Here is a 12,266-nt window from a genome sequence, read left to right as displayed (position 1 = left end):
TGTGGCTAGATTATTACAGGCTGTTAATAGAATTATTTCTGATGGTCCTTCTGGAGCAATTATCGTCAAACAATTGGCTTTCGAAAATGCTAATAATATTTGTCAAGCAGCTATACGTCCATGGAAAAGGAAAGGAAATTTAGAGGATTATATTCGAGTTTGTTCTGATATTGGATCATCTTACTTACAGGGAGCAGCTATAGCTGCAGCCCTGACTAAGGCAGGATTTGGGCCAAATGCTAAAAGTAAAAACTGTTTTAAATGTGGGAAGCCAGGTCATTTTGCAAAAAATTGTACTGTTGATACTCCTAATATGCCTGTCGTAAATTCTGTGCCTCAAGGTAAATCTCCTCCTCCCACAATTTGTCCCCGATGCCAAAGAGGACGGCATTGGGCTAAAGAATGTCGATCAGTGACTCATAAAGATGGAACTCCCTTGTCGGGAAACTTCCGGAGGGGCCTGCTCCGGCCCCATCAAACAATTGGAGCAATGTCAATAATCCCCCCACAACCTGCTCCACCGCCTCCAGCTCAGACCTTTGTTCCTCAGGGAATGGAATCTCCTCCCTTCAAAGGGCCACGCCAAATAGTGCAGGACTGGACCTCTGTGCCTCCACCCAATTCTTATTAACCTCGGATATGGGACCCCAAGCCCTTCCTACGGGAACTTTTGGGCCTTTACCCCAGGGAATGGTTGGTATAATCCTTGGAAGAAGTAGTATGTCTATGAAAGGCTTAACTATTATTCCTGGGGTGATTGATGCTGATTATGAAGGGGAATTAAAGGTTATGGTTCAAACATCAAAAGGATCTTTTCTTATCACACCCGGTATACGAATAGCTCAGCTTCTATTAATTCCATATATACCAGAAGGAAAAATTTTACAACATAACAAAAGAGGAACTGGGGCTTTCGGTTCCTCTGATGCAGTTTACTGGATTCAACAAATTGGTAGGGAAAGACCACAATTGGTATTAAAAATAAATGGAAGGCGTTTTTCTGGGTTATTAGATACTGGTGCTGATGTTTCTGTTATTTCGTTTATACATTGGCCAAAAAATTGGCCCGTGCACCAAACCATTCCACAGTTGCAAGGTATTGGCCAATCTAATTCTCCACAACAAAGTTCGCAATACCTACATTGGCAGGATGCTGAAAGTAATCAAGGAATATTCAAACCCTACGTATTGCCCGGATTGCCAGTTAACCTTTGGGGAAGAGATATATTACAACAAATGGGAATCCTATTGCTTAGTCCCAACCCTACTGTAACTAATATACTGTTAAATCAAGGGTATGATCCTAGGAATGGTTTGGGAAAAAATCAACAGGGAAATAAATTACCCTTACAGACTGATAATAAACGGGATAAAACAGGCTTGGGTTTTTTCTAGGGGCCTTGGATTCTCCTCCACCACATGCTGACCCTATAAATTGGATTTCTGATAATCCTGTCTGGGTGGACCAATGGCCCCTTTCTAAGGAGAAATTAATGGCGGCCCATAATATAATTAATGAACAGCTTGCTTTGGGCAGACTAGAAAAGTCTAATAGCCCTTGGAATACTCCTATATTTGTTATAAAGAAAAAATCGGGAAAATATCGTTTATTGCAAGATTTACGTGCTGTTAATCAAACTATGGTAATTATGGGAGCTCTGCAACCAGGTTTGCCTTCTCCTGCAGCCATACCTAAAAATTATATGATTATTATTATTGATCTTAAGGATTGCTTTTTTACTATTCCTCTATTTCCGGCTGATAAGTTGCGATTTGCTTTTAGCTTACCCTCTTTAAATTTTATAGAACCTATGCAACGTTATCAATGGAAAATGCTGCCTCAGGGTATGGCTAATAGTCCTACTTTATGTCAACAGTTTGTAGCTCAAGTTATTGCCCCTGTTCGTAAACAGTTCCCTTAGATATATTTTATTCATTATACGGATGACTTATTACTTGCTTATTCTGATAGACATATTTTACTTAAGGCTTATAATTCCCTTCAAAGTCATTTGTCACGATCAGGACTAGTCATTGCTGCTGACAAAGTACAGATGAACCCACCTTTCTCATATCTTGGTAAGTATATCACAAATTATAATATTACACCTCAGAAGATAGAGATACGGACTGACGTTCTTAAAACTTTAAATGATTTTCAAAAGTTATTAGGAGATATTAATTGGCTGCGACCTTCTTTAAAATTAACTACGGGTCAGTTACAGCCTCTTTTTAATATCCTAAAGGGAAGTCCTGATCCTTCTTCCCCTCGTATTTTAACTTCTGAAGCTCAACAAGCACTCAAGCTTGTAAACAAAGCAATACAATCTGCTCAGCTAACTAGAATTGAGCCTTCTTTACCTATACTATTAATAATCTGTGCTACATCACATACCCCTACCGCCTTATTATGGCAAGAAACAGGAATTCTTGAATGGATTCATATGAAAAATACGCCTAATAAAGTCATTACACCTTATTATGAGTTAATAGCAACCCTTGTTCAATTGGGTCGTAGAAGAAATATTCAGTTGGTAGGATATGAACCAAATTCTATTATTATACCTTATACTACTTATCAATATTCTTGGCTATTATTTGTCTCTGATTCTTGGGCTCTTGCTTTTGCTGGATATTCAGGAATTATTGATAATCATTATCCTTCTAATAAGCTCCTTCATTTTGCTACTCAACATCTATTTATTTTTCCTAAAACTATCTGTTCAACTCCTATTCTCAATGCCCCAAATGTTTTTACTGATGGTTCTGCCAATGGCATCGCTGTGGTTATTTCTGATGACTTACTTCATAAAGAACAAACAGATCATACCTCTGCCCAACGAGTTGAATTACATGCGATTTCCTTGGCTTTTCAAATCTTTTCACATTGTTCTTTTAATCTCTATACAGATAGCCATTATTTGGTTACTATTTTGCGTAACATAGAAACTGCTATAATTGGCAATACTGTTGATTCTCAATTGTTTCAGACTTTCTTTCAACTACAGAAGATTATTTGTCAGCATGACTTTCCTGTAGCCATATTACATATTCGAGCCCATTCAGGTCTCCCTGGCCCATTGTCTTTGGGAAATCAATTGGCTGACGAAAATACAAAGATTATAGCCTTAAGTTTATCTCAACCTCAGGATCTTGCTACACAATCACATAATTTACATCATCAATCTGCTGCTATGCTTCAAAAACAATTCTCTATTTCTAGAGAAACAGCCCGATACATTGTTAAGTTCTGCTCTAAATGTTTACCCCACCTTCCTGTTCCACAATTTGGAGTCAATCCTCGGGGTTTACTCCCTCATCATCTTTGGCAAATGGATGTTACTCATATTCCCTTTTTTGGTAAATTACAATTTGTTCATGTAACTGTTGATACTTACTCTAATTTTATATGTGCTACGCCTTTGGCTGGGGAATCTACTAAATATGTAATTACTCATTTATTTCATTGTTTTACATCTATGGGAATTCCTAAAGCTTTAAAAACAGATAATGCTCCAGGATATACGAGTAAAGCTTTTGCCAATTTTTGTGCAACTTTCCATATTTCACATAAAACAGGCATTCCCTACAATCCTCAGGGTCAAGGTATTGTAGAACGTGCCAACCAACAATTAAAAATTACATTACAAAAAATAAAAAAGGGGGAATATGATAGATCTCCTCAGATTATGCTTAATCATGCTTTATTTATTTTAAATTTTTAAACTTTAGATGCATTTAGTCACACGCCTTATGAACGATTGTTTACAGGTCTTTCTGGAACCCCTCCTGAAAAAGCGCTTGTTAAATGGAAAGATCCCATGACTAACCTTTGGCATGGACCAGACCCTGTTTTAGTATGGGGCCGAGGCCATGTTTGTGTTTTCCCTAGGGAGGCAGACTCTCCTCGGTGGCTCCCGGAGAGCTTGGTTCGACATTATCATGCCATCACCAATAAACACCCTGACTCGAAGAATGCGTCGCCTGAGGCTCTCGCAATCGACCACAGCACACCCCAACCGGTTCCCCCGGCGGACGAGAAGAATGCGGCGACGGAGTAGGAGACAACTTGTCAGGGAGGCGAGGGGAGATCGAAATCAAATTACTTGGTATCAATTGCAATGTTTAGTATTTCAAGCACGTAGGATTATGGAGGAGAGTGCTCATCCTCGCTCTCCTCTTACCTTTTTTTTAGCCATGATAGCCGTATTGGCAGCCCCACCTATAGAGGCTAAATCTTATTGGGCTTATGTACCCGATCCTCCTTTATTACAACCTGTTACATGGTCTGAAGCTGACCTTCCAATTTTCTATAATGATTCTACTTTTGGAAGAGTGCTAGGAAATTTGCCTATTACTAATACTTCTGTTAATTACTCTAATTGGTTTAATACTCCCCCTGTTTGTTTAAGTCCTATGAGTACCAATTCGGGTTGTGTTAAGGCTGTTGCTTTAGAACATGCTATTTCTTACCAAACCACTGTAAATTCTCAATTTTTTACTCATTTACGTAAAAATTATAAAGCTGTGGGATCTAATATTTGTCTTCCTTGCAAACAGACTGTTTCTAGACGAGAAGATTTATCCACCTTTGTATTTTGGTATAAGGATAACGTTCCCATTCACATGAATGCTAGAGTAACTAAGCTTGCTTCTAATACTTCATTGGATCATTCTCTATGCATATATCGCTTGAGGATTGAAGATACTGGACATTATTTGTGTATTGAAACTACCATAGGTAATCAAGGGACGTTATTAGCTGGACATCAAATTACGGTCGTAAAGACTGTCACAGGACTACAATTTCCTGCTTTTATGGCTTCTGAATTCCCGCAGTTTGATTTTCCTGTTTGTAATGATACATGGACTAAAGCCTCTGTCTGGTGTACTTTAGATTATGATAATGGCACCACACTAGTTTCTTCTGTCCCCGTTAATAATAACAGCCTTGTTTTTTACAAGCAATGGGAATTCTGGAAACTTGCCTTATCCTTTTCTTATAGACCGGTGATTACTTGCGTCGCTCCTCCTTATGCTTTATTGATTGGAGATTTAATTGTAGAAAACACTATGAATCCTATAGGTTATAATATTACTTGTGTTAATTGTATCTTTAGTAGTTGTGTTTTGCCCGTTAAAGGATCTACATCTGTTATGATTATGAAGCAACCTTCTTATATAATGTTACCTGTTAATTTGTCTGAACCATGGTATCATAACACTGGCATGCAAGCCTGGCTGGAATTGACTGAAGCATTAAAACGACCAAAGAGATTTATAGGTGTTTTAATATGTGCAATCCTAGCCTTAGCAGCTTTAACTGCTACTGTGGCCACTGCTGGGATTGCTCTTTCACAAACTATTCACCAGGCTCATTATGTTAATCAGTTATCTAAAAATACTAGTGTAGCCTTAGCCCTACAAAGTCATATTGATACCCAACTAAAAACGGAAGTAGATGAATTAAAAAATGTTCTAATAGGAATAGGGGATCAAGTTATGGCTTTAAAATTAAAAATGCGTTTGATTTGTCATGCCAAATATACCTGGATTTGTGTAACTCAACATTTATATAATGATTCACAATGGGATTGGGAAAAAGTAAAAATGCATATATTAAGTGTATGGACTGATGGACACATTAGCCTTGATATTCAGAAGTTAAATGCCGAAATACAAGCTATTCAAGAGGCCCACCTGGACGAAGATGGACCCCAGAATTTGATTCAAGGATTATTAGATCAACTACAAGGGCTAAATCCGATACAATGGATTCATGGTGGGCTCTCAGGCCTGATATCAATTGGTGTACTACTTTTATTGGTGATCGGTTTATTACCTTGTGTTGTTAGATTTGTAATGGGGCGCTTCGCTGTCTTGCGTCAGGATGTTCATGGCTTAAAACTACATTATCAAGCTTTAAAAAATAATAACAAAGGGGGAAATGTGGTGGCCCCCAAGCTGTAAGCTTATTCAGCTTTCTGCTTTCCGGAGAACTGCTTGTCTCTTTCTTGGTATGCACTCCTGACGCTGCGGTATTGAGCGTAAAAAAGGAAAATGGCTTGCGGCCAGTTTCGTTCCAGGTGCCTGCTCTGGATCTAAGAGCCCCTGGTTGTTCCCCAGAAGAAGGACGTGCTGCCCTGAGGGGGAAGTCTGTATCTCCAAAGAACAGCCCATAAGGCATGCTGACGCATAGATAGTGGCACATAGATAGTGGTGCATAGATAGTGGCGCATAGATAGCGGCGCATAGATAGTGGCGCATAGATAGTGGCGACAGAATTATGTGGAAATACAAGGTTTACTGATGTATTGTCTGATATTCGTTCCGTACTAAACCTATATATACATTCATGCTCTTTGAATAAACTTGCCTTGCAACCATCAGTTGTCTTGGCCCTTCTGACCCCATACTGGTGCTTTTCAGTTCCTTACCCCTCACCGCCAGGAACTTCTAGCTTTCTGCAGCCGGTCTGTGGCAAGAGAGGGTTGAGGGAAGGTTCCTTAGTAATTCAAGTTATGACTGAGGGTATCACAATGCATTTTATTTAACAGCATTCATTTTTTACTTTGGATTGTGAGCAATCAGAAAGCATCGTTCATGTTCAGCCATCTTTGTGTCTCCAGTGTCTAGAGAGTATATATACTGAAGCATGTTCAAATTGGGTAACTGAGGAGTGGTAAATGAAGTTACAAATGTGTGGTCAAGGTTTAGGGAAAACAACACAGAATGTTGGAATATCCAGGACTCATAGTGCTGGGGAACTATTATCACTTCTAAGCCCAAAGGGGCAGAGCAGGGAGGTAGAGGTTGCCAGAACCCAAAGAGCATCTCCCACTGGGCAAATCCAGCTGAAGACCAGAGAGCACAGAGCCCACTGATAGAGTCCTTAAAGACAGCCCCCTAGAGATCAAACCGGGGCGAGGAAGGTGGTGGAGGCTGAACTGGAGGGGCAAGTGGGAGATACCCAGTGCAAGGCATCATTAGACACAGGTGTTTTTGAGAAGATGAGCCCTGAGCTAGCCATTATATATGTTTATATCTGTTATCATGAATTTTAGGTAAGTTTTCATTTTGATACATTTCAAACTAGAAAAGTTACAAGAATAGCACAAGGAACTCCTGGATACCCTTAATTCTTTTACATTTTGCCTCATTTGCCTTATCATTTCCCCCCACCCCGCCCCTCTCTCTTGTGGTTCTGAGGTTTCCCTCAACCATTTGAGAGTAAGTTGGATACATTATGTCTCTTTTACCCTCAATACTTCAGTGTGTGTTTCCTAGACAAAAGGACATTCTCTTACATAACCATCGTACAATAATTTAAATCAAGAAATTTAACAATGATACAATTCTATTCTATTGTTTTAAACACAGCCCATATTCAAATTTTATCAATCGTCCCAATAATGTCCTTTATGGCTTTTTTTTTTCCAGTTTCAAGATCTAATCCACGCTCATACATTGTGTTAAATTGTCTTGTTTCTTTAGCCTCTTTGAATCCAGAATACTTCATCAGCTTCTTGTAGTTCTTTTTGATCTTGACTTATTTTTTTTTCGCTATTACTATTATATTTAGGTTAAATCTATACTTTTGAATCCATGTCATCATAGATTTGAGTTTATAGGATTCCCCTCCCTCCTTTCCTTCCTTCCTTCTTTCCCTGAAAAGCTGGATGTTATTTAACCTATTGCACTGATGTGAAAACCAAGGCCCAGAGAGGGTAAGTAACTTGGTGTAGTTTGTAAGTGCCAAGTTGGTCCTGGAATCTAGATCTTCATGAATCCACAAACCTGTGTTCTTAACCACCATGTTATAAGGTACATAGTCAAGTAATTTGGAAAGGGCTATTTTAGACAAAATTATAAAATTCCATTGATTCCTTCACTGTAAGACTGGTCGGAGCTTTTATTATGCAAATGAACATTGGGAATTTCCAAGAGGGGAAGAGTATGCAGCATTTCTTAAATTTGTACTCACAGAAGCCGTTCCCCCACCTCCTAACCCTCAGAATACTTCTTCTATGCGGTGCTTTTGTAAACACTGGGCTAGAAGGTGGAGCATCTGTGACTTGAAGGGGGTGGAAGTACAGAGCTGTGGTTGAAAAAGGAAGGTGGAAGACTATTAACGGGAGGATGGCCGAGGAACTTGTAGTTTCCATGAATGAAGTCTGGCCTGCGTGCTCTAAGCCGCCGTCTTTGGTTTGTCCCCTCAGCCTCTTTTTCGCTTTGCTACAGCTGCCTACACCCCTGCTACTCCTGCTACTGCAGCTAACACAGCCTTCAGGAACGTTTTAAACTTGTGTTTAAAATGTTGGGGCTTCCCTGGTGGCGCAGTGGTTGAAAATCCGCCTGCCAATGCAGGGGACACGGGTTCGAGCCCTGGTCTGGGAAGATCCCACATGCCGCAGAGCAACTAATCCTGTGCACCACAACTACTGAGCCTGCGCGTCTGGAGCCTGTGCTCTGCAACAAGAGAGGCCGCGATAGTGAGGGGCCCGCGCACCGCGATGAAGAGTGGCCCCCGCTTGCCCCAACTAGAGAAAGCCCTCGCACAGAAACGAACACCCAACACAGCAAAAAATAAAAATAAATAAATAAATAAATTAAAAAAAATGCTGACTCAAAGTCAATCTAAAAGAATAGAAATTTGGGGAGAAGGAAGAGCTCCACCTGCCAATACGGATGCTAAGGAGGACACAGAGCACTGAGTAGGATTAGTAATCTGAAGAGGAGGAGGAGAGGGATGGCGAGAAGCATGGAGATGAGTGTGACAAAGCTAAGAGGGCTACGTGGGCAGAGAACGAAGATGACGAAGCCAATGCCTTTCATTCCCAGAAGCAGAAATCCGGTGGGGACGATCAGACAGACAGCATTGAAAGGAAATGAAACAGGGGTTTCTTAAAAGTGCATAAATGCCAGGGGCTGGGGGAAGAGGGAGTGGAGAGTTGTTGTTTAAAGGGTAGAGAGTTTCAGGTTTGAAAGATGAGAAGAGTTCTGGTGATGGGCTGCACAGCAATGTGAATGTACCTGGCGCTGCTGAACTGTACACTTAAACATGGTTAAGATGTTAAATTGTATGGCATATGTATTATACCACACACACCATAAAGGCTGTAGTGATTGACACACTTCTCATTCCAGAATCCAGTTTGGGCAGAGGGTCCCTCCTACCTCAGGGTTACCACCCTATTTATTGACAACACGATGCTTCTCAATAAAATGCCATCAAACCAGCAGAGGGGAAAACTGCCACCAGTGGGGAAAAGACAAAAATTCCAAGGGCAAGGTTTGCTCTCAAAAATTACTTTTAAAGGGGAAGTTCTATTTGTATTTTAATTTACATTGTATTAATGTACAATTTAATTTTTTTAAATGAATTTTTAAAAATAATTAATTAATTAATTAATTAATTTTTGGCTGTGTTGAGTCTTCGTTTCTGTGCGAGGGCCCTCCCCAGTCCCGGCAAGCGGGGGCCACTCTTCATCGTGGTGCGCGGGCCTTTCACCGTCGCGGCCTCTCTTGTTGCGGAGCGCAGGCTCCATACGCGCAGGCTCAGTAGTTGTGGCTCACGGGCCTAGTTGCTCCGCGGCATGTGGGATCTTCCCAGACCAGGGCTCGAACCCGTGTCCCCTGCACTGGCAGGCAGATTCTCAACCACTGCGCCACCAGGGAAGCCCCCTAAATGAATTTCTTAAGATGTCAGTTGATGAGCAAAACATCTTTGAAGTATTCTCAGTCCTGTTCAGATATTACTTGTGATGTAACCATGTCTATCATAATTTCAAAGAACAGTGAAAACATTTTATATAAGGAAAAATATCAACAAAGATGTAATTTTATTCAGAGCATTTTGAGAGTCCCTTTTTACTCCCAAGTCCAAAACATCTATAATTTATCCTTCTTTCTTCCCCTCCTACCCCCATCACCAACTCCCACTGCCCTAATGCAGTTTTATAAATGTGCTCACAGATGCAATTGTAATCTCAAAGGAGTGGAGCTGTACATCTATTTTGGCACTTGGTCCTCCTGTGTATGTCAGATCAGTACAAAGAGTGACTAAATTAACAGCAATATCAGGATAACAGAAAAATCCAAGTCGACATTCTGTTAAAAAAAATCATTTTGTGACACAAATGAAGACATGAGAAGGTCTGAATTTGCATCTTTGAATGACATGTATGGAAAAAATTCTCTGCTTTATAAAGCATATTATAGAGAAGTATCGTATTTTTTATACTTAATAATTATTGAACAGCAGAAAGTCCATTGTGTAGCAAAGACCAAACCAATACAGTCAAGACTTTAGAAAGAGCTTCCTTCCATCAACACAGAAGCAGATGGAGCCAGGTAGCGGAAATAATGGGAATCTCTTAATGTCTGAATCGGTATGACACCACAGAGGCATATTTGTAACCTCACATTGCTCCTTCTGTGGCCGGATGAAAATGTAATAACAGGACACCAACTGCACATTCCAGGTTCAAGGGGGAAAACCCCACAATATAATAAAATAAGAAGTAAATCATATGTTTCAGAACTAGCAATAAAGGAGGCAGATGCTCTGACAATAATGCTGATATATCCAGGGAGGCATCAAGGACCTTGTAGGATGGTTCTTCCTCAGATTAGCACTGCCTAATTAAGAATAACTGAATTATGGGCACTGCTGGTGAGGCTTGTATCATTTGTCTTGTTGATAGCAACTCCAAAACACCCACACTTGAATTAAGTCGCTGGTAGTTATTATTGAAAGAGAAGTAAAATGGTTCAGCAGGCTAATCAGAAGGGCTGGAGAAGTGGAAAGGAAAGCCATGCTGTCAGTTGCATACTGCAGCCCAGCTTCGTCATGGAATATGTTATTGAGCCGTCAGTTGACACCTCTGCCTCAATTTCTTCGTGGTGAAGCTGGAAAACACAGCGGCTCAGACCTACAGAGACTTCTGCTCATCTCAACAACCCCACTGAACACCAGTGTCAAGTTTATTGGCTTCAAATTCCACTTTGATCCTGTAGAAGCAAAAAGTGACATTTTACCCTGCTTCCAACATGATTAAGCACTTCATATATGACAGTCAGAGAAAACATGTAATGCTCTGACATAAACCAAAAATAATGAGGTCACCTTGACTGGGTTTGGCCCCTGCATAGCAAAACTTTGAATATTTCCTGTAAACCATTTGATATTTGATATTTGCCATGTTGGTGTCTGAAGATACATCATGAGTTTTTGAATATGATAATCATGTGAGAAAGTTACTGTTTTTCTTTCATGGACAGACTAATGTAAACTTGGTAACCTGGGCAATTTTGCAGCTTTTAAATTTAAATACTTTGGCTAGCCAGTTCTTCTGAAGTCTGACTCTCTTGCCCTCTTAGAAAATAAATGTTTTCTTTCCTTTTCTAAATGCTTCTTTCTCTGTCTTCCTTTGACAATCATCTCAAAAGCCTTTGTGCAAAACTAGTGGTTTCTTCTTATTTATCCAATCAGATGCAAATTCCTTTGGCTGATATGTCCTGGCTGCTGAAATCTGACCTTGAACTCTTTCTGTAAATTTCTGTCCTATTCCCTCACACAAATCCCATTGTAGCCGGGAAGAGCATGATGCCTGGATTGTCACCTCTGCACCTTGGCTCATGCTACCTCTTCCTCTTGCAAAATCCTCCCAACATCCCTTTATCAATGCAAATTATATCCATCTCTCCGGGGCACAGCTTAGGTCCTATATTGTCCGTGAAACTGACTGGGTAGCTCACAGTATTGTCCTTCTCTCAAATCATAGTCTGTGCTACACACTCAGCATTTAACCCTTTGTCCCTATGTGAAGTGTTTTGCATTAACGTTTAAGTCTGAGAACCGCATCCCTCTAGATAGATTGTAAACTGCAATCCACAAGAAAAATTGGCGTTTCTAATGCAGGTCTACTATTTAACGGAGGGATTGGAAACTGAGTACCGTATCGTTCTCTGCTTTTTACACAACTTTAACTACAATACAGAGACATGGAAAACATTGGAGTACAAACCGCCTTTAATAATTCTATGCCAAATACTACTTTCCAACCTCCTAACAACACCTTGGGCAAATCCTATACCTTTCTGGTCAGTTTCTGTTATTAAAATAATCTAGTCCAGTTAAAAACTTCACTTTCATGTCTGATCCAAAACTCTCCCCCAGTGCTGGTCAGACTTGTTACTCTTCCTCTGTCTTCTTTCTAGAGCTTGGGGAAGGGATGGCAGGGAAGGAAAGCACCCCTTGTCTT

The sequence above is a fragment of the Balaenoptera musculus genome, chromosome 10 (assembly GCF_009873245.2).
Source record: "Balaenoptera musculus isolate JJ_BM4_2016_0621 chromosome 10, mBalMus1.pri.v3, whole genome shotgun sequence".
Lineage (NCBI taxonomy): Eukaryota > Metazoa > Chordata > Mammalia > Artiodactyla > Balaenopteridae > Balaenoptera > Balaenoptera musculus.
The sequence above is the reverse complement of the archived record's forward strand: the minus strand, read 5'-3'. Positions refer to the sequence as shown.